General features: G+C 51.3%; 1 pseudogene across 1 annotated transcript; it reads right to left on the bottom strand.

Annotated features, from left to right (window-relative positions):
- Window positions 1-8834: 8834 nt before the first annotated feature.
- LOC308236859 (nuclear transport factor 2-like) lies at window positions 8835-18339 on the bottom strand (annotated as a pseudogene). Its single transcript has 3 exons — window positions 18229-18339; window positions 9877-9938; window positions 8835-9202 (listed from the first exon to the last, which is right to left on the bottom strand). The product of its transcript is annotated as a nuclear transport factor 2-like (transcript).
- Between the last annotated feature and the right edge of the window lie 5637 nt (window positions 18340-23976).

Genomic DNA, 23976 nt, shown 5'->3' on the forward strand with positions numbered 1-23976 from the left:
GGACTAGGCGGTGACGGGAAATGTGGATGGCGTTTCTGACTCAGCTTGCAGAGCAGCGTCGGGGTTCTGGGTGCCGACACCGTCTGTCTTCGGGCGCCTTCAGGGCGGAACATGGGTGACAGCGAAGAACAGCCGCCTCCAGTGTCACACGCCTCCCAGGCCTGAGACTCCTCGAGCGCCTTGGCAGAGGTGCAGGCGCTGACAAGGGAAAGAGGACCCATGAGAAATGTGCCCGTAGTCAGAGAGGATACAGACTGGGCACTAAGTAACTTAGGGTTTCTTTTGTGTCCGAGAGAGACCACGTGGGCAACCCCTGACGGGCCCTAGGCCTGGCTTCAGTATGACATCATACTGGGTTTGTTTTCTAAAGTGCATCAGAGTGGAACATTTTCAACACAAGCAACTAGTGTATGGAACTAATCATGGTTCCAAAAATATATTCAAGTTCACCTGGAGAGGACAGCCTAGCATATCGGGCTCCTATTGGCCACGTAGGCCCTAATGTGGGATTCTCCACCCAAACCTCAGCCCTGAGGCAGTACTAGTTCCCAGGACCACCAGCCAATGACAGTTTAACCCACTAAAGCCATGACTCCCAGAACCCTAACACTAACCCTAACCCAACCCTAACCCTAACTTTAACTTACCCCTAACCCTAACCCTAACCCAACCCTAACCCTAACCCTAATCTAACCCTAACTTTAACTTAACCCTAACCCTAACCCTAACTTACCCCTAACCCTAACCCTAACCCAACCCTAACCCTAACCCTAACCCTAACCCAACCCTAACCCTAACCCTAATCTAACCCTAACTTTAACTTAACCCTAACCCTAACCCTAACCCAACCCTAACCCTAACCCTAATCTAACCCTAACTTTAACTTAACCCTAACCCTAACCCTAACCCAACCCAAACCCTAACCCTAACTTAACCCTAACCCTAACCCTAACCCAACCCTAACCCTAACCCTAATCTAACCCTAACTTTAACCATAATCCTAACCCTAACACTAATTCTAACACTAACCCTATTCTAACCCAAACCCTAACTCTAACTTAACCCTAACCTTAACCCTAACCCTAACCTAACCTAACCCTACCCTAACCCTAATCTACCCTAACCCTAACCCTAACCCTAATCTACTCTAACCCTAACCCTAACCCTAACCCTACCCTAACCCTAACCCTAACCCTAACCCTAACCCTACCCTAACCCTAACCCTAACCCTAACCCTAACCCTACCCTAACCCTAACCCTAACCTACCCTAACCCTAACCCTAACCCTACCCTAACCCTAACCCTAACCCTACCCTAACCCTAATCTACCCTAACCTTAACCCTACCCTAACCCTAACCCTAACCCTAACCTACCCTAACCCTACCCTAACCCTACCCTAACTCTAACCCTAACCCTAACCCTAACCCTACCCTAACCCTAACCCTAACCTACCCTAACCCTAACCCTAACCCTACCCTAACCCTAACCCTAACCCTAACCCTACCCTAACCCTAATCTACCCTACCCTAACCCTAACCCTAACCCTAACCTACCCTAACCCTACCCTAACCCTACCCTAACTCTAACCCTAACCCTAACCCTAACCCTAACCCTAACCTACCCTAACCGCACCCAAGCTTTGCCTTTCAGTCATTCACACTGAGGAGCTGCCTAGCAGGGCCTGAGCCAAGGGGGCATCTGACTCTGACTAAATGGGCAATGCTGACAATGAGGAGGAGGAAGGAGAGGGAAGGGGGAGGCTATGCTATGTCACTGCTACTGTCAGTCTTCAGTTGTCTTAGAACGATCTAAATCTGTTTATTTTCAAAACAACTTCATGAATTATAAAAGCAGAAAGAATGATATGTTTCTAGAAAATTCAAGCAGAGAAGCCACTTTTCAAACTGTCTTACAACAAGTAACTTAATATTGCATGGTGTTCTTTGAGGAACCGCAACTAAATATTTCCTTTAAAATTCTCAAAATCGTTTTATTTTCTTTTATTTCTGGGATGGAGCCCCCATACAGAAAACTGGCATAGCTGTGCATGCCTGTGTTAAAATAGAAAATAGCTTTAGATCAATAATCTAACTTGCACCTTCAAGAACTAGAAAAATGACAGAACAGACCCCAAACTAGCAAAGGAAAGAAATAAAACTTGTTGTGGAGATAAACAAAAAGAGAATAGAAAAATCCATGAAACCAAGTCACTTCTTTGGAAAAAAACACACAAAAAACCCAAAAACCAAAATTGACATTTTTAACTAAAATGACAAGGAGGAAAAGAAATAAGATACAAGTAATTAAAATCAGGAAGGAAGCCAGGGATATAACTACTAAACAAGTATATGCTAAGTATAGTTACTGAACAAGCTAATATACCAACAAATGACAAGAAATTAGATAATATATTTTATGGCAAAAAGTTATTCCCTGACGGAGAGGCGTTGAGATGCACACACACATACACGGGGGCAAAGGTAGGTTTTCAATGGTGAGCACAGGAAACACAGCTGTTCTGACACGAGCATCTACTGGTTATTGTAGGAGCCACTGTGACCGTTCTGGCCCACACGGTGGAGCGGTTCAGCTGCCAGAGGCGGAAGGCAGCCCTAAGCTAATGATCACGCTGAATGACTAGCAGCACTCACTGAGAGATATGTCAGCGTTAAGTTCATGGATAAGACAACAGTGACTCTGGTAGAGGGGGTGGGAATGAATGAAACATGAGGTAAACCCAGCTTAGATAAAACCAAGCTTAGATAAACCAGAAGAAAAATTATACCTGTATTGCGCTTATCAGATTTAGCAAAAAACACAGGACATTCAGTTAAATCTAAATTTTAGATAAGCAATGAAAAGTATTTTTAGTATATGAATTGTCCATGTATTATTCAGGGCCTACCTATGTTTTAAAAATCATTTTTTAAATCTGAAATTCAAATGTAACTGGGAATTCTGTGTTCTATGTGGCAAGGCTGATCCATCTGGGAAATCAAACTCAACTGCTACAGCAGAACCGCGGGGACCGGGAGCTGGCTGGGCCGGGGCAGGCTGACTGCCCACGGGGATGCAGGAGCTGTGGCTGGAACCTCCTTGGTCTCACTGGAAAGAAGGCTCCCCGAACCCCAGCACAGCTCTAGAAATCTCAGGGGTTCCCTTTTCTCAGAATTCTGTCTCTGGTGAATTCTTGTTTTCTACATTGTGTTTTGTGGCCATTCCTGTCCCCACAGATTACGAAGCAAAACTGTGTTTGACTGTGACTGTGTTATGTGTGTATGTGTAACTATGTATGTGTCCTTGTATGTATGTGTGTGTGAGTGGGTGCATGTGTGTGGGTGTACATCTGTGTGACTGTGTGTGTATGTATGTCTGTGTCTGAATGAGTATGTACTAGTATATGCGTGTGTATGTCTTTGTGAATGAGTGTGTGTATGATTTCTCAGATACTCACACACCAGTATAACACCAGATACCCACACATTTTAGTTTTGTAGTGTTATTTTCCTGAATGTTTAGGGAAAGAGAAGGGGTAAAATTTTTAACTCTTTATATCACCAAAGTATGATTTTACTGCAGCCATCTGCCCACGGCAGCCCCCCTCCCTCTGCAGCCCCCCTCCCTCTGCAGCCCCCCTCCCTCTGCAGCCCCCCTCCCTCTGCAGCCCCCTCCATAGCCCCCCTCCCTCTGCAGCCCCCCCCTCCCTCTGCAGCCCCCTCCATAGCCTCCCACCCTCTCCCTCTGCAGCCTCCCACCCCCTCCGTCTGCAGCCCCCCTCCCTCTGCAGCCCCCTCCCTCTGCACCCCCCTCCCTCTGCAGCCCCCGTCCCTCTGCAGCCCCCCTCCCTCTGCAGCCCCCTCCATAGCCTCCCACCCTCTCCCTCTGCAGCCTCCCACCCCCTCCCTCTGCAGCCCCCTCCATAGCCTCCCACCCTCTCCCTCTGCAGCCCTCTCCCTCTGCAGCCTCCCACCCCCACCGTCTGCAGCCCCCCTCCCTCTGCAGCCCCCTCCCTCTGCACCCCCCTCCCTCTGCAGCCCCCTCCCTCTGCAGCCCCCTCCATAGCCTCCCACCCTCTCCCTCTGCAGCCTCCCACCCCCTCCCTCTGCAGCCCCCTCCATAGCCTCCCACCCTCTCCCTCTGCAGCCCCCTCCCTCTGCAGCCTCCCACCCCCACCGTCTGCAGCCCCCCTCCCTCTGCAGCCCCCTCCCTCTGCACCCCCTTCCCTCTGCAGCCCCCTCCCTCTGCAGCCCTCTCCCTCTGCAGCCCCCTCCCTCTGCAGCCTCCCACCCTCTTTCTCCGCAGCCTAAAGCATGGCACTCAGATGACTGCCCCGCTCCCTGGATCCACCCTGCAGACCAGGAGCCCCACCTCCCACAGGCCTGCACAGGGAAGCTTCTTTCTTGGCCGCCCTTCCTCTCAGCCCTGGGAAGGCCATGCATGGGCCGTGCCGCCTCACAGGCTGACAGCAGAGCCGGCCTGGCCCATGGCCTGCAACACCCTCCTCCAAAGGTCTGAGGCCCTCAGGGAGCGCCTTGCCCCCCACAACACAGGTGGTCTCCTCGCGCCCAGTCCACGTGACCTTGTCCTGTATGCCCCATGGGCTGAACGCTCACTGCCCCAGGGACACCAGAGGCTCTGAGCCCCTGCGTGACTTGGACCCCAGCCCGAGGCCAGGCCCAGCCCAGCGAGGGGTACGCCATGTCCCTAGGTGTTTCCAGGAGGCCGTGTGCATCCCAGGGACCAGCCTGCCTGAGTTTTAGGTAAGGAAGAGGTGACAGGTGAGCCCCCCAGAGCCCCTCTCCGTCCTCAGTGCCCAGCAGTCTGCCCGCAGAGGTCGGGTAGCCCTGCGGGGAGCATGGGGTCCCAGGGAACTGCCTGGGGCTCTGAGGTGTCAGACTCGGGGATGTGAGGCAGAAGCCCTAACTGTGTTCCCTCTTCCCATTGTGCCCCAGGAGGAAGGGAGTGGCTGGGCCGGAGGGGAGAACACACCTCTGCTCCTAGGAGCCCACCTGTCAGAACTGGTTCCAGAGACTTGGGAGAAGGAGCCAGTGGCGGCTGTGTATTTTGGGGGTGCTCTCCACCAGGACCCCACACAGTGTCAGATGTCACAGGACAGGAGAGACCCTGAGGGCCAGGCCCAGGTGTCACAGGGCAGGAGGGACCCCGAGGCCCAGGCCCAGGTGTCACAGGGCAGGAGGGACCCCGAGGCCCAGGCCCAGGTGTCACAGGGCAGGAGGGACCCCGAGGCCCAGGCCCAGGTGTCACAGGGCAGGAGGGACCCTGAGACCCAGGCCCAGGCCCAGGTGTCACAGGGCAGGAGGGACCCCGAGACCCAGGCCCAGGCCCAGGTGTCACAGGGCAGGAGGGACCCCGAGGCCCAGGCCCAGGCCCAGGTGTCACAGGGCAGGAGGGACCCCGAGGCCCAGGCCCAGGCCCAGGTGTCACAGGGCAGGAGGGACCCTGAGGCCCAGGCCCAGGCCCTCCTTTACAGACCTACCTTCCTGCGCACTGATGGCCACACTCAGCCTCCCACCAAGGCCACGGAAGCTTGTGGGCACTGGCCACAGACACCGTGGCGTCGGCCCTGTCTGCTGCACCTCATGATGGCACACAGCAGCTCCGGAGAGTGCCCCACAGGTGAGATCTGCCAAGAAAGGGCTTTAATGCCCATTTAACAAAGCTTTGGACGTTTGAATGTACCTGCCACAGATCAGAAGTTAACAGGGAAGTAACCTAAGGGCCAAAACGATGTTTGAAGGCACCCTTTGTGCTACAAACCTATTTCTAAGAGCTAAGCATGTTCTTGGAACAAAACCAGAGCCAGCGGGCTGTTCCGGTGGGTTCTCTGGGTCCCGCTGGATCGCCTGATGCTGCCACTTCCCGCTGGGGCCCTGGCGCTCTGCGCACGCCTCCTGTCCTGCCAGTGAACAGAAGCAGCTCCGTGGCCCTGCTCTGCCCAGCCCTCCAGGAGCGGGAGCGCTTCACACGCAAGTGGCTGTTGCTTCTGCTTGTATCTCATGACAAAAATGTGTCCAAACGGTCATTCCCACCAGAGGAAGGAATAATTTTGTGTTTTTATTTGTCCACAAAATGATTTCATCTTATTAGAAGCTATCAAACACTGATGGGAAAAACCATTACTATGTCTCTTATCATAATCACCAAGACATTTTCTACTTGTAACATAGTAAGTAAGAAAATAGTTCTTAAACATCTTTCCAGCATAAATATAAGAGATGCTCTATTGTAGGGACGATCTCGTGTGTGAGCTAACCCCTGCCTCTCCTGCTCACCATGTGTGACGTTCACACAGGGACACCAGCGCCCATGGCTGTGATGCACTCTGGCGTCTTGAATGAAGTGCCTTTGAATTTTTTTTTAATTTCTTTATTAATTAAGGTATTACATGTGTCCTTATTTCCCCATTACCCCCCCCAACACCCCCATTCATGCCCTCACCCCCCTGGTGTCTGTGTCCATTAGTTAGGCTTATGTGCATGCATACAAGTCCTTTGGTTGATCTCTTTCCCCACCCTCCCCTACCTTCCCTCTGAGGTTTGACAGTCTGATCGATGTTTCTCTGTCTCTGGGTCTGTTTTTGTTCATCAGATTATGTTGTTCATTATTTTCCATAAATGAATGAGATCATGTAATATTTATCTTTCTCTGCCTGGCTTATTTCACTTAGCATAATGCTCCATCCATGTTGTTGTAAATGGTAGGAATTCCTTCTTTTTTACCGCAGCATAGTATTCCATTATGTAGATGTACCACAGTTTTTTAATCCACTCATCTGCTGATGGGCATTTAGGCTGTTTCCAAATCTTAGCTATGGTGAATTGTGCTGCTATGAACATAGGAGTGCATATATCCTTTCTGATTCATGTTTCTAGTTTCTTGGGATATATTCCTAGAAGTGGGATCACAGGGTCAAATGGGAGTTCCATTTTTAGTTTTTTGAGGAAACTCCATACTGTTCTCCACAGTGGCTGCACCAGTCTGCATTCCCACAGCAGTGCATGAGGGTTCCTTTTTCTTCGCATCCTCGCCAGCACTTGTATTTTGTTGATTTGTTGATGATAGCCATTCTGACAGGTGTGAGATGGTACCGCATTGTCGTTTTGATTTGCATATCTTGGATGATTAGTGACTTTGAGCAGGTTTTCATATGTCTCTTGACCTTCCTTCTCTCTTCTTTCAAAAAGATTCTATTTAGGTCCGTTGCCCATTTTTTGATTGGATTGTTTATCTTCCTTTTGTTAAGTTGTATGAGTTCCCTGTAAATGTTGGAGATTAAACCTTTATCAGTGATAACATTTGCAAATACGGTCTCCCATGCAGTGGGCTTTCTTGTTGTTTTGTTGTTGGTTTCTTTTGCTGTGCAAAAGCTTTTTATCTTGATGTAGTCCTATTTGTTTATTTTCTCTTTAGTTTCCATTGCCCTAGGAGCAGTATCAGTGAAGAAATTGCTTCAGCATATGTCTGAGATTTCTCTGCCTGTGGATTCCTCTAGTAATTTTATGGTTTCCCGTCTTATGTTTAAGTCCTATATCCATTTTGAGTTTATTTTTGGGTATGGCGTAAGTTGGTGGTCTAGTTTCATTTTTTTTTTGCATGTATCTGTCCAATTTTCCCAACACCATTTATTGAAGAGACTGTCTTGACTCCATTGTGTGTTCATGCCTCCTTTGTCAAATATTAATTGAGCATAGTGGTTTGGGTCAATATCTGGATTCTCTATTCTATTCCATTGGTCTATATGTCTGTTCTTGTGCCAGTTCCAGGCTGTTTTGAGAACAGCGGCTTTGTAGTACAGCTTGAAATCTGGTATTGAGATCCCACCTACTTTGTTCTTCTTTCTCAAGATTGCTGTGGCTATTCGGGGTCTTTTTTTATTCCAGATGAATTTTTGGAGAGTTTGTTCTAGGTCTGTGAAATATGCCGTTGGTATTTTAATGGGGAGTGCATTGAATCTATAGATTGCTTTGGGTAGTATGGACATTTTAATGATGTTGATTCTACCAATCCATGAACATGGTATGTTCTTCCATCTGTTTACGTCTTCCTCTATCGCTTTTTTCAGTGTCCTGTAGTTTTCCACGTGTAGGTCTTTTACCTCCTTAGTTAAATTTATTCCTAGGTATCTTAATTTTTTTGGTGCAATGGTAAATGGGATTGCTTTTTTAGTCTCTCTTTCTGTAAGTTCACTATTGGTATAAAGAAATGCCATAGATATCTTGGCATTAATTTTGTATCCTGCTACATTGCTGAATTCATTTATTAAGTCTGTTAGTTTTTTGATGGAGACTTTAGGGTTTTTTATGTACAATATCATGTCATCTGTAAATAAGGACAGTTTTACTTCTTCTTTTCCAATTTGGATGCCTTTTATTTCTTCTTCTTGTCTGATCGCAATGGCTAGTACTTCCAGTACTATGTCGAACAGGAGTGGTGAGAGTGGGCATCCCTGTCTTGTTCCTGTTCTTAGGGGAAATGGTTTTAGTTTTTGCCCATTGAGTATGATGTTGGCTGTGGGTTTGTCATATATGGACTAGAGCAACTTGTCAGTAGATTAAAAACAACAAAAAAAGACAACCTTTTGCATTATTTAAGTCTTTCCAAGGCATGCGCTGGTACAACACAAACTTCTGTCAGATGTAACCAGTCTAGCGTCCAAACATCATGCACAATACCTAGGTAGCAGCAGCACACTGCGCCCGCTCCCTCTCAGTCCTGCTCCTTTGTGTATGCTATTTGGAGCATCTGCAGGAGTGGGAATAGTACCTGGAAGAGGAGGAGGACGAAACAGCATGCGTGCCTGGCTGGGAGGAGGTCAGCCGAAGTTGTGCAGGGCAAGCCTGAACATGCCATTGGTGCAAACCCAAGCACCATTGATGTTCTTCAGTAGGAACATCTGGTGGAACCCCATGGTGGGGTCTTCATCGGCCGTAAGCTGAGGATGCAGCTCTCTGGCGTGGGCTGGTGGTCCTGTGCCCTGATGCTGTGCTGGATTTTCTGGAACTGAAGACTAGACAACTTCTCCACAATGGCAGCTTTCCCCTGGAGTTGCTGTCTTTCCCACGTAAGGCATGATGCATCCATGTAAATTGCGCCTCGTCGGGTCTGTCGTTATCAAATAGCTGGTGGTGATGTTGAATGAAGCAGGGTCCAGTCTGCTCCCAAGTTGGCTCGTCTCCCACTCTGGAGCGTCACCCAGCCTCGTTGAAACCCAAGGGGCTGGCACGAGGGCGGCAGCGGCGGCGGTAACCCAGCGCGGTCGGTCTGCCTTTGAATTGTTGAGTCCACACTTGTTTCAGTTTTCACAAATGGAATGGCAGTCACTTCCCACCGGGGCACCTGAGCTTCCTACTTAGCCCGGCAGACACACTGCCTCGGGGGTCTCAGGACAGTTTCATGAGGAACACAGCGACATGGCACCCGCTGGAGCTGCTCTCCGCACGGGCGTAGGGGTGCCATGTCCTCTGTCCTGCTCTCGCAGGGCTGCGATGACACCCAGAAGCACTTCCTGGTAACACATCTTTCAGCTGAGGGTCTAAGTGCCGCTGTCCCCACCAGTGGTTTTGCTGCCCATGTGTCCATCACCCTCGATCAATCCTGGTCCAAAACTGTTACATGGAAAACCCAGAAGTAAACCATCCACACGCGGAGAGCGGTGCCGGCCTGAGCAGTGCCACGAGCTCTCACTCCATCGGCCCGTCCGCCCCGTCCGCCCCGTCCGCCCCGTCAGCCCCGTGCCCAGCCCTGTCCAGCCCGTCCGCCCCATCCGTCCCATCTGCCCCGTGCCCAGCCCCTGTCCTGTGAGTCCTGGCCTCAGATCCTGTCACAGCCTACCAAGCTCGTGCTGTCACCGTCACTTCACCACGGTCCCCGTGATGCTGCGATGCAGATAGGCCTCCGAGAGGCTGGCAAGCGCTTCCTTAGGTGAGAAGGTGAGAACATACAGGCAAGAGCATCCCATTTATAGGGCTCCATACTCCCCGGCTCAGGCACCCACTGGGGGCCCGGAGGCGGGGCCCATGGATAAGGGGCCCATGTGTGTGCACACCCCTGCTGTCTACACACCATGGTGACCCTGAAGAGTCTCTTCACCTGCCTGTGCAGGACACATGCAGGTCGCCCTCGGGGCCGTGGCGGACGCTTGGTGCGGAGCCCAGCTCTCATGTGGGGCCCCAGCTGTCGGGGGGCTGAGCCGCAGGAACCGCTTCTGAGGAGGAGGAGGGGCAGGTGCGCGTTTCGCGATCTCTAACCCAGTGCGGAGCCCGTTGGTTTAGCACCAGAGTCGGTCGAAATGCACTTTGGGGCTGGAGGGGTCTTCCTGTCACCGCCCTACTGAGCGCGGGAAGGGCCCAGGTCACCGCCAGCTCCATGGAGAGCGGGGTCCTCTGCAGGGAAGTGGGCTGAGCGGTGTCCCCCTCTCCCCGGGGAGAGCCTCAGGTTCTCAGTGACTTCCTCCTGTGTGACCCCACACCTGTGTGACCCCACACCTGTGTGACCCTCTTACCACCTGTGTGACCCCCACACCTGTGTGACCCCCACACCTGTGTGACCCTCTTACCACCTGTGTGACCCCACGCCTGTGTGACCCCACACCTGTGTGACCCCACACCTGTGTGACCCTCTTACCACCTGTGTGACCCCCACACCTGTGTGACCCCACACCTGTGTGACCCCCACACCTGTGAGACCCTCTTCCCACCTCTGTGATCCCTCACACCTGTGTGGCCCCTCAGACCTGTTTGACCCTGCACATCTGTGTGACCCCATATCTGTGTGACCCCCACACCTGTGTGACCCCCCACACCTGTGTGGCCCCACACCTGGGTGACCCCTCACACCTGTGTGGCCCCACACCTGGGTGACCCCTCACACCTGTGTGACCCCCACACCTGGGTGACCCCTCAGCACGCTTTGTACAACAGGGAGGAGGTAAACCGTCTCCCACTCCAGGGAGAGAGCGCGGCTGTTAAGTCAGCCCCAGCGGCACTTGCTTCTCATGTCTGCACTGAACAAACAAACAACCTGCTCTCCCGTCTGCGCCCCTAAATTAAGCCCTGGACCCAGTAATCGATGCATCCATTTGTCTTGAAAGTTGTTAAAAGGGCTCATCAGACTCGCCAAAGCACGGTCTCCATGGTAACAGGTCAGTGAACCTTGTCGGCAAAGCCAGGAGGAGCTGCGCAGGGAGCCCCCACTCTGTGGCCCGTCCCGCCATCGCTTCACTCGCTCACAGCCCCAGACACGTGGCTGTGGGCATGTCTGTTCGTCCCTGAGTCCTCACTGACACCCAGCACTTCCTCCCAGGGGGTGGCCCGGGAGTCATTGCCCCCGGGCTCAGGGACGTGGGGGACACGGGCGTGGACGGCGCTGCTCCACTCTCTCCTCCCTGCGGCGTGGTTGTCAGCGCGGTGCCCGCGTGGCTGTGGCCGCGTGGGGCCTGGAAGCAGCTGGCGGCTCTGACCCAGGTTGGGGCCGCGGCCATGCGGCACATGGAGGAGATGCGCAAAGCCATTCTCCACAGAAAACCCCCGAGCCCCGTGGGTGTCCACACTGCGCGCCGCTACCCGACTTCTTAAGAAGCACCCGTTCACTGTGGTAGCGCTGGCTGGGAGCAATCAACGGGACTCCGGGCACAAGGGACCCTGGCCAGATGTCCTGCTGCTGGACTACTGCTAGCCACATCAGCTCCAGGCACCTCTGTGTGTGTGCGGGCACATAGGTGCACGTGTGTGCGTGCATGTAACTGAAATGCATCCATGCTGTGCGGCAGAGGGGCTGGTTTCCAAGGCTTCCTCCCAGGAGCTGGACTCAGCTCAAGGCCGAGGAAAGCAGCTGGGGAAGCGGACACCGTCCCCACGGAGGGGCCAGGCCCGGCTCCCTGGAAACCCTTCCTCAGGACCTGTTTTCTGGGAGGTCCAGGCCGTGTCCGCCAGCGGCCTTCCGGTCCTCAGGTGGTCTGATGGAAGTGTTTTCTGGAACATCACCTGGTCACAGCACTCTTCCGGTTTCCCTCGGAGAGGAGCCCCCTGGGGAAGTGGGCGGGTGTGGGAGGAAGGCAGGCTCCCGCACAGGTACCTGGGCCTCTGCTCAGCACAGGCTGCGCCCCCACTTCTCCGTTCCCTGAGACTCTGACAGAAGCCGTGTTGGCCATAGGAAGAACCCTCAGTGGGAGCCCCAAGATTGCACATGGTTAAGCAGGTGGCTCGATTCTCCAGGCTTCACTCCACAGGGACTCGACTAAGTCTCAATGCCAAGAAAAGCAATTTAAAAAAGTAGAAACAGGAAATTCTTTCGCTTTCTAGAAACTTTAAGGAAATACTAAGTAATCCCTGAGTGCTCACCCAAGAACACTGTCTGTGCGGCCCCCTCTGCCCACGGGGCGTGAGGGCTCTGCTCGGCCTGAGGGCCGCGGGCTGGTAGGCGCCGCAGAGCCACGGCCGCGTGAGGGAGGGACGCGCTGCTGGGTGACGCGGGCAGCGGCTCCCCCCTCTGGGACTGGTGCCCGTGCAGTAAAGACCGCATTTCAAATGTCAGCCAGGAATTGTGACAATATATTCCTCTGGGTGAACACCAGCCAACCGCAGTGAGCATTTCTGTACCCAAAGGTACCTTTCGCTCCCTTCGCCTCGGGCAACCACTGACACATTGGGAGGGCTCTTTAGTTTTGTAAAGTCACATTATTTATTTCCTCGTATGGTCCAGGCTTCGGTTACTCCCATCAAAACAAAAACAAAAACAAAACAAAACTAACCCCCACAGAGGCTGTGAGTCCCCCATTTCCTCAGGAATAACGCATTAGCATTTAGGCTTCCTCGCCCGAGTCTCATCTCCTACCACCGCCCTGCTGTCCATGACGAGCCAATGCAGTCTGCAGTGAAGTCCTAGCTTCGGTCTTCATCTTCAGATTATTTTGTCTACTCCGGGTCTGCGCTTCTCTACGTACACGCTACAACCAGTATGACGATTTCTACGAAAAGTGAGGCACAGCAACTGACACAAAACAGAAAACCATGGAGACAGTCATATGGAAAACAATGACAGCACCCCCATCGCACAGCACACCCATCTCACAGCACCCCCCCATCTCACAGCACCCCATCTCACAGTACCCCCATCTCACAGCACCCCCCCATCTCACAGTACCCCCCATCTCACAGCACCCCCCCATCTCACAGCACACCCCATCTCACAGCACCCCATCTCACAGCACACCCCATCTCACAGCACCCCATCTCACAGCACACCCCATCTCACAGCACCCCCATCGCACAGCACACCCATCTCACAGCACCCCCATCTCACAGCACCCCCCCATCTCACAGTACCCCCCCATCTCACAGCACCCCCCATCTCACAGCACACCCCATCTCACAGCACCCCCATCTCACAGCACACCCCATCTCACAGCACACCCCATCTCACAGCACCCCCCCATCGCACAGCACCCCCCCATCTCACAGCACCCCCCCATCGCACAGCACCCCCCCATCTCACAACACCCCATCTCACAGCACCCCCATCTCACAGCACACCCCATCTCACAGCACACCCCATCTCACAGCACCCCCCCATCGCACAGCACCCCCCCATCGCACAGCACACCCCATCTCACAGCACCCCCATCTCACAGCACCCCCATCTCACAGCACCCCCCATCTCACAGCACCCCCCCATCGCACAGCACACCCCCATCTCACAGCACCCCCATCTCACAGCACCCCCATCTCACAGCACGCCCATCTCACAGTACCCCCATCTCATAGCACCCCCCCATCGCACAGCACCCCCCCATCGCACAGCACACCCCATCTCACAGCACCCCATCTCACAGCACCCCATCTCACAGCACCCCCATCTCACAGCACCCCCCATCTCACAGCACCCCCCCATCGCACAGCACACCCCCATCTCACAGCACCCCCATCTCACAGCACCCCCATCTCACAGCATGCCCATCTCACAGTACCCCCATCTCATAGCACCCCCCCATCGCACAGCACCCCCCCATTGCACAGCACACCCCATCTCACAGCACCCCCATCTCACAGCACCCCCCCATCGCACAGCACACCCCCACCTCACAGCACCCCCATCTCACAGCACCCCCATCTCACAGCACACCCCCATCTCACAGCACACCCCCATCTCACAGCACCCCATCTCACAGCACCCCCCCATCTCACAGCACCCCCCCATCTCACAGCACCCCCATCTCACAGCACACCCCCATCTCACAGCACCCCCATCTCATAGCACACCCCCATCTCACAGCACCCCCATCTCACAGCACCCCCCATCTCACAGCACACCCCCATCTCACAGCACCCCATCTCACAGCACCCCCCCACCTCACAGCACCCCCCCATCTCACAGCACCCCCATCTCACAGCACACCCCCATCTCACAGCACCCCCATCTCATAGCACACCCCCATCTCACAGCACCCCCATCTCACAGCACCCCCCATCTCACAGCACCCTCCATCTCACAGCACCCCCATCTCACAGCACCCCATCTCACAGCACCCCCCCATCGCACAGCACACCCCCATCTCACAGCACCCCCATCTCACAGCACCCCATCTCACAGCACCCCCCATCGCACAGCACCCCCATCTCACAGCACCCCCCCATCGCACAGCACACCCCCATCTCACAGCACCCCCATCTCACAGCACACCCCCATCTCATAGCACATCCCCATCTCATAGCACACCCCCATCTCACAGCACCCCCATCTCACAGCACCCCCCCATCTCACAGCACACGCCCCCTATCTCACAGCACAGGCCCCCATCTCACAGCACACGCCCCCATCTCACAGCACACGCCCCCTATCTCACAGCACACAGGCTAACTCAAAATGGATGAAAGACTTGAACATTAAGAGGTGAGACTATAAAACTCCTAGGAGAATATATATTTGCAAATTATGTATCTAATGAGAGTTAGCATCCAAAATGCACCAGTAAGCCATGTTACTTAATAGCAAAACAACAATAAAAAACCCACAAGCAAAATAAAGCAAAAAACACAAATAATTTGATTAATAAATGGACCTGAATACACATTTGTCCAAAGAAGACATACAGATGGCCATAGGTACATGAAAAGATCCTCAAATCAACAATCACCAGAAAAATGCAATCAAAACCACAATGAAATATCACCTCACATTTGTTAGAAAAACTATCATCAATAAATCAACAACCAACAAGTATTGGCGAGGACTTTTTATTTGCTAATTCTCACAAGTGGATATTATTTCTATTGCTTTTTCAGAGAGAGTAGAAGGGAGAGAGAAAGAGAGAGAGAGAAACATTGATGTGAGAGAGACACATCGACTTGTTGCCTCGCATATGCACGTGACCTGGAGCAGGGAATGAACACGCAACTGAGATATGTGTCCTTGACTGGGAATCAAATTTTCAACCCCTTGGTGCACAGAATGACGCTCCGACCACTGAACCACACCGTCCAGGGCTACCTCTGGGTATTTATCCAAATAACACAAACATACTAGTTTGAAAATGCCTCTGTACCCCCATGTTCACTGCAGTGCATACAATAGCCAAGCTATGGGCCCAAACTAAGTGTCCACTGATGAGTGAGAAAGGAAATGTCATGTGTGCACTAGGCCCAGGGCACAGATTCATGCACCTCGAAGGAACTGTGGGCAGCAAGGCTGGGGTGGGCACAGGGGTGGGTCTTGGCCCATCCTCCACGCCCCTGCCCGGCCCCTCCTGCTGCAGCTCCCCTGGCCCCCTGTCTGCCTGCACCCCCACTCTTGCCGCCGCTTCCACGCACTGATGTTGCCCCCCCGCTCGCACCCGCTGATAATGTGGAGCGATTGGGGCAGGTGCCAACAGCAGGTGCGAGTGGGGTGGCGCCGTCAGTGGGTGCGAGCGGCAGCTGCTGCCCTGATCACCCCTCAGAAGCAGGAGGAGGTGGAGAAGCCCTCAGGGGCAAATGGGGCCGGCACTGCCGCTCACACACACTGATGGCACCGAGTGATCAGGGCTGACGCTGGGTGTTGGCAGCGGGTGTGAGCGGTGGCTCCAGTGCCAGCAGTGGGTGCGAGCAGGGTCGGACCTGGCAGCAGGTGTGAGTGCTGGGCAGAACTGGGGCATGCAGGAGCAAAGAATTTTCAGTAACCACCAGAGACTCACCCCAATGACAGCGACCAGCACCCCACCTTGGTCTGGCGTCCCTGCTCACTTGCTCCACCATCCCACTGTGGCCAACACCCACCATGTTCCACGTGCGCCCCTGGTGGTCAGTGCCCATCATAGCGACTGGTTATTCAGTTGTTTCACCATTCACTCTGTTTGCATATTAGGGATATATATATATGTGTGTGTGTGTGTGTGTGTGTGTGTGTGTGTGTGTGTGTGTATCACGATGAAATATTATTCATCCTTAAAAAGAAAAAAACAATTACCATTTGTGACAACATTGATGGACCCTGAGGGTATTATGCTGAGTGATATAAGACAGAGAAAGACAAGTACTGTATGTTCTCGCTTATATGTGGAATCTTAAAATATTAAAAACAAATAAAAACAAGCTTACAGAAATAGAGAAGAGACTGGTAGCTTCCAGAGGCAAAGGTGGATGGTGGGCAAGATGGGTAGAAAGGATTCAAAGGTACAGACATTCAGTTATAAAAAAAAAGTAGATCCTGGGATGTAATGTTAACACTGTAGTGCATATTTGAAAGTTGCTAAGAGAGTAGATCTTAAAAGTCTTCATTCAAGAAAAATGTGGTAACTGTGTATATTAACAGATATTAACTGTACTTACTGTGCTGGTCATTTTGCAACGTATATAAATATTGAATTACTAGAGACCTGGAGCATGAAATTTGTGCATGGGTGGGGGAAGGGGTGTCCCTCAGCCCAGCCTGCACACTCTCCAATCTGGGACATCCCTCTCACAATCCAAGACTGCTGGCTCCCAACCACTTGCCTGCCTCTGCCTGATTGCCCCTAACCACTTCTGCCTGCCAGCCTGATCGATACCTAACTGCTCCCCAGCCAGCACGATTGCCCCTAACTGCCCTCCCCTGCCTGCCTGGTCACCCCTAACTGCCCTTCCCTGCCAGTCTATTCGCCTCTAACTGTCCTCACCTACAGGCCTGGTCGCCCCCAACTGCCCTCCCCTGCTGGCCCAGTCATCTCCAACTGCCCTCCCCTGCTGGCCCAGTCACCCCCAACTGTTCTCCCCTGCAGGCCTGGTCCCCACCCAACTGCCCTTCCCTGCAGGCCTGGTCCCCCAACTGCCCTCCCCTGCAGGCCTGGTCCCCCAACTGCCCTCCTCTGCTGGCCTGGTCACCCCCAACTGCCCTCCCCTGATGGCCCAGTCACTCCCAACTGCTCTCCCCTGCAGGCCTGGTCCCCACCCAACTGTCCTTCCCTGCAGGCCTGGTCACCCACAACTGCCCTCCCCTACAGGCCTGGTCACCCCCAACTGCCCTCCCCTGCAGTCCTGGTTCCCCCCAAACTGCCCTCCTCTGCTGGCCCGGTCACCCTAACTTCCCCCCCTGCTTGCCTGATTGACCCCGACTATCCTCCCTTGCTGGCCTAGTCTCCCCCAACTGCCCTGCGCTGCTGGCCTGGTCACCTCTAACTGGTCACAACTGCCCTTCCCTGATGGCCATCTTGTGGTGGCCATCTTATGTCCACATGGGGGCAGCCATCTTTGACCACATGGGGGCAGCCATCTTGTGTCTTGGAGTGATGGTCAATTTGCATATTACTCTTTTATTGGATAAGATTATGTTGTACACTTGACAATAATGTTACATGTCAATTATACCTCAATAAATAGTTATTAATTTACAAAACCACAGAAAACCTATGGGGATTTTGATTGGCATTGTATTTATTGACTCTTTGGACCAATTGGGGGATAATGGGTATCTTAAAAATGTGTTCTATGATGCGTAAACTTGGAATATCTCACCATTTACTCATGTCTTCCTCAATTTCTTATAGCAGAATTTCACGTTTTGTTACGTGTCTTGCACATATTTTGCTAAATTCATCCCTATGTACTTCTTATTTTTAATGTTACTTTAAATATGTTAAAATTTCATTTTCTGTTGTTCCCTGTCAATATAGAAATACTAGAGGCCCGGTGCACTGGTGGGGTCCCTCGCCTTGCCTGTGGTGATCAATGCACTTCTGCACCACTGCAGCCTGGCCTTACCCGCAGCTCACTGGGCACCAGCCCGCTGTCTGTGTCAATCTTGCCCAGCACCAAGTAGTGTGCCAAGCAGCAGGTAGCCAGGGAGGAGCCCGAGCCCAGGCTGGGTGCCATGCCTTTCCCTCTCATCCCAGCCCTGCTGCGCCTGCCGCTGCCACTAAGGCATGAAGGGGGAGTGTCTGCAGGAGCGTCCTGCAGCTGCGTTCACCAGCCATGAGTCCGGTGTCTGGAGCCCGTCTGTCAGCTGAGCGGTGCTCCTGCTGGGGGAGCACACTGACCACCAGAGGGCTGCTCCTGCATTGAGCTTCTGCCCCCTGGAGATCAGTGCACATCAATCATAGCTACCAGCCAGTCGGCCAGTCATCCAGTTGTCTGGTCATCCGGTCACTTAGGCTTATATATATATATATATATATATATATATATATATATATATATATATATGTATCCTATCTAATAAAAGAGTAATATACAAATTAACCATCACTCCGCTACACCCACCAGCCATGCCCACCAGCCAATCAGGAGCAAGTATGCAAATTAACCCAACCAAGATGGCTCTGGCCACGGAGAGAGCAGGAGGGAGGCTTGGGTTTGCCTGGCAATGGAGGAAGCCAAGCTTTCCGCACACTATGGCCGGCCCACTCCAGGCTACAAAGTTTCAATTATAGAAGGTAAATAAATCCCAACAAAAATGGCAGCAGCCACGGAGCTGGAGAGATCAGGAGGCTAGGGTTGCCCCTGGCGATGGAGGAAGCCAAGCTTCTGAAGCCCTGGTCTGCCTTGGCCTCTGCTACAAGGTTTCAATTATAGAAGATAAATAAATCCCAACAGAAATGGCTACCACCACGGAGCAAGCAGAAGGCTTGGCTCTGCTCCAGGCTACAAAGTTTCAGTTGTAGAAGATAAATAAATCCCAGATACCAGGGCCTCCGCTTGGGTTGCCGGGGGGTGTGGCTGGCCTGCAAACTGCCACAGGCCACTCACCCAGACTGCCCCACACCCCAAGGAAACCCCCACCCTGATCCGGGACACCCTTCAGGGCAAACCAGCTGGCCCCCACCCATGCACCAAGCCTCTATCCTATCTAATAAAAGAGTAACATGCAGATTGACCATCATTCCAACACACGAGATGGCTGCCCCCATGTGGTCAAAGATCCTCCCCGTATGTGGACACAAGATGGCCACCATAAGATGGCCAGCAGGGGAGGACAGGTGGGAGGGACCAGGCCTGCAAGGGAGGGAAGTTAGGGGTGACCAGGCCAGCAGAGGAGGGAAGTTGGGGGTGACCGGGCCTGCAGGGAAGGGCAGTTAGGGGGGACCCAGGCCTGCAGGGGAGAGCAGTTGGGGGGGGCAGGCCTGCAAGGGAGGGCAGTTAGAGGCAAACAGGCTGGCAGGGGAGCAGTTAAGCATCAATCAGGTTGGCAGGGGAGTAGTTAGGGGGTGATCAGGCTGGCAGGCAGAAGTGGTTAGGGGCAATCAGGAAGGCAAACAGGCGAGCAGTTGGGAGCCAGCAGTCCTGGATTGTGAGAGTGATGTCCGACTCCCCATTTAGGCCTGATCTGGTGGGATCGGGCCTAAATGGGCAGTCGGACATCCCTCATGGGGTCCCAGATTGGAGAGGGTGGAGGCTGGGCTGAGAGACACCCTTACCAGTCTCCCCCCACCATGCACAAATTTCATGAATCAGGCCTCTAGTATATATATGCCCCCCGCTGTGCACGAATTTCATGCACTGGGCCTCTAGTATATATATGCCCCCCCATGCACAAATTTCATGAACCAGGCCTCTAGTATATATATATGCCCCCCTGCCGGAGGCCAATCATTCTACCACTGATGGAAGGATGTGGACAGGAAACTGGGAAGGCTGGTCAACAACCTTAATTGTTTTAATCACTCACTGTTTAGTTGAAACATTGTTAGCTGAAGCAGCCTCCAACTCTGTTTCTCCTATGTAAATTTCTGTTATTGGAATTTCCTGCCTAAAGGTTATGGGCGTATCCCATAGTCTCAATAAAAGGGATTGCAAGGCCAGAGCAAGGGGTAGTCCTTCCACTAGAGTTGGGCTCCCGCCTGGCCCCCAATATTTCCAAATTAATACTTTTCCGAGTCTCTTTTCATTTGTGTGCGGCCTTCTCCAGAACCCGAACCCTGAACCGGAACCCTGAACCACGCGGGACGTGAAAGGGGTTCCCACATCTGGCGCCTGAACTCGGGGCTTCTGGAGGAGATGATATTTTTCGCCTAAGAGCGAAGGAAAGGAAAAAATTCACCTAGAAAAAGGTGAGGGAGGTTCACCGTACACAAAGCCCACGGACTAGCTGCAGAGTCGCGAACTGTAAGTAGGGTGGGAACGTCTTTTTCAGCCAGGCTAATGGGGAAGAATTAGGCTATAAATATAAAATAAACTTTATTATTAGAATTTTGGTTTGTATGCTTAAGGTATCAAAAGTTTCAGAAGGTATTCTTTTATAGTTTTTGTTTTAGAATATAACCCTTGGTTTCTTGAAGAAGGTACATTAGATCTTGAGTGTTTGGCAAAAAGTTGGTCAAAATTTGAAAAAAAAAAAAAAAACTCACCTCAAAAAACTGTTTCTCCCTGGGGAACATAATAGTGTGTTTGCTGGAGCCTTTTAGAGAGGCTGAGGAGGAGCCTCCTCCCCTGGCTCCCTCTGCTCCTCCTAGAGAGGAGCGGGAAGAAAAATTGGAGGAATGGCCTTTATGGCCCCCTCCACCTCCATGTCCTAATCCTGAAACATTTAATTCGCCACCAATAGAATCATCTATACACAGAGCCATCAGAGAAGGAATGAAGGACATGTCGGTGGAAGAAAGGCTTGCTTTTCCTATTATACAAGTAGCTGACCCACAGCTCCCAAATCAGATAATAAGACAACATGAAAAAATAGATTTTAAAATGATAAAAGCTTTGCGAGAAAGTGTTGTTCAAAACGGCCCAACGGCTCCTTTTACAGGAGAAATCATGAATAATATTTCTGATGCATTCTTAGCTCCTTATGATTGGTATTCTCTGGCTCGTGCAACTCTGGATGGAGGAGATTATTTACTATGGAAGGGAGAATATTTGGAGAGATGTCAAGAGCAAGCCCGCGCAAACGGAGGGCCAAATGCTCAAATAACTTATGAAATGCTGGCAGGACTGGGGCAGTATATGGATGTACAAAATCAGCTACATTATGTGCAACAGGCGTATGAGCAAATTAGACTTTGTGGAAGGAAAGCTTGGTGGGCTTTACCAACAAAAGGGGACCCTCAGGGAGCTTTTAGTAAATGTATGCAGGGACCTACAGAGTCATTTTCTGACTTTGTGGCTCGTCTCACTCGAGCAGTGAGACGACAGATTCAACATGAGGCAGCAGGAGATATTTTAATTCAGCAATTGGCTTATGAAAATGCCAATGCTGATTGTAAGAAATGCCTGACATCTCTGAGAAGAAATAGTACCATTACAGAGATGATTCGAGCATGTCAGAATGTGGGATCAGGCACTTTTCAAGCAAATTTACTCGCTGCTGCAGTAACAGTGGGAAATAAGAGGTGTTTTAAGTGTGGAAAGGCAGGACATTTCCAAAAGGAATGTAGGCAATTAAGAAGGGCACAAGGTAGTGCTCTAGGGAGAGGTGTAAACACTCAGCCGCTGAGAGATTCAATCCCTCGGTGTCCTAGATGTCAGAAAGGGAACCATTGGGCCAGTCTGTGTAGATCGAGATTTCATAGAAACGGGCAACTTCTAGATCAAGATGGAGGGCATGGTCAATCGCCGGGAAACGGCCAGAGGGGTGCCCCCCAGCCCCGTCATCAGTAGGGGAAATCTGCCTTGCAAGGCCCACAGTGGATTCCCTCATCCGAGTAACTCCAAAAAGTGCAAGCCTGGATCTTAACAGCACTATAGCGGTCACTTTGACCCCTGATATTGCTCGGCAAGCTATTCCTACAGGAATTTGGGGACCTGTTCCACTGGGAACTTTAGGATTAATCTTAGGGAGGAGTGGAAACACTCTGAAAGGACTAACTGTTCTGCCTGGTGTCATTGATTCAAATTATGAAGGAGAAATTAAAGTTATATTAGAATGTAATCATGTTATGCAAATTACTCCAGGACAAAGAATTGCTCAGATACTACTTCTACCTTATGTTCAGCAAGGTGAGGCTATAAGTAGGAAAAGAGAAATGCAAGGATTTGGACTCTCGGACATCTATTGGATACATGAAATTAGCAAAACCCGTCCTATGATTAATTTAAGAATAGAGGGAAAACAATTTAGGGGTCTAGTGGACACTGGAGCGGATGTTAGTGTTATCAGCAAAGAATTCTGGCCTCCAAGTTGGTCCACAGCAGAAGCTATGGGCTCAGTTAAGGGGGTGGGAGTTCCAGATGACACACAACGTAGTGCTGCAGTGTTAAGGTGGCAAGATGAGGAAGGACAGACAGGATGGTTTCAGCCCTACGTCATCTCTGGAATTGCAGTCAACTTATGGGGCCGGGATGTTTTAGAAGGTTTACAGGCATATATTATTACCGGTAAAGGAAGGCAGTTAATGACTCAGATAGGATATCAACCTTTTTAGGAGCGGTCACTGCTCAGTCTCCTCACCCTCATGCTGATCCTATACAATGGAAAGATGATAGACCTCTATGGGTGGATCAGTGGCCATTAACCAAGGAGAAATTAAGTCATATTCGTGAATTAATACAAGAACAAATAGAAGCTGGTCACATAGAACCTTCCAATAGTCCTTGGAATACGCCTATATTTACAATCCCTAAAAAGGCGACAGGAAAATGGCGATTGTTACATGATCTTAGAGCAGTTAATGCTACTATGCATACCATGGGAGCTTTACAACCTGGACTCTCAGCGCCTTCACAAATCCCTTTAAATTGGTCCCTCATAGTAGTAGATCTTAAGGATTGTTTTTTCACCATTCCCTTGGCACCTCAAGATAAAAAGAGATTTGCATTTTCAGTGCCATCTATTAATAATATAGAGCCTATGAAAAGATATCAATGGAAGGTTTTACCTCAAGGAATGGCCAATAGCCCTACTTTGTGTCAAAAATATGTGGCTCAAGCTGTTCAGCCTTTAAGGGACAAATATTCCCAATCTTACATTATTCATTACATGGATGACTTGCTCTTAGCAAGCCCATGGGAAGAACAGACCTTGGCCATGTTTTCCCAATTAGAAGAGGAGCTCCCTAAATGGGGTTTAAGAATTGCTCCAGAGAAGGTACAGAAAGAAACGCCTTTCCAATATCTGGGAACCATAATTGAAAACCAAAGCATTAGGCCTCAGAAGGTGGAGATAAGAAAAGATTGTCTTAAAACCTTAAATGACTTTCAGAAATTATTAGGAGACATTAACTGGTTAAGACCTTATCTGAAGATCTCTACAGGAGAAATGACAAATTTATTTAGTTTACTTAGAGGTGACTCTAATCTTTCTTCTCCCCGAACTTTAACAGATGAAGCTAGAAATGAGTTGCTAAGGGTTGAGCAGGCAATTTCCTCAGCCCAAGTAGCACGGGTACAGCCCGAATTACCTTTATTGGGACAAATTAACCCTACTGCAAATAGTCCCACTGGAGTCATCTTTCAAAATAAAAATTCTCCCGCCATTATTGAATGGGTCTACCTAGGACATCAATCCTCTAAAACTGCAGTTACTTATGTAGAACTATTGGCTCAATTAATATTTCAAATTAGAAAACGTTGTAAACAGCT

This window comes from Plecotus auritus (assembly GCF_963455305.1).
Source record: "Plecotus auritus genome assembly, chromosome: 11".
Classification (NCBI taxonomy): Eukaryota; Metazoa; Chordata; class Mammalia; order Chiroptera; family Vespertilionidae; genus Plecotus; species Plecotus auritus.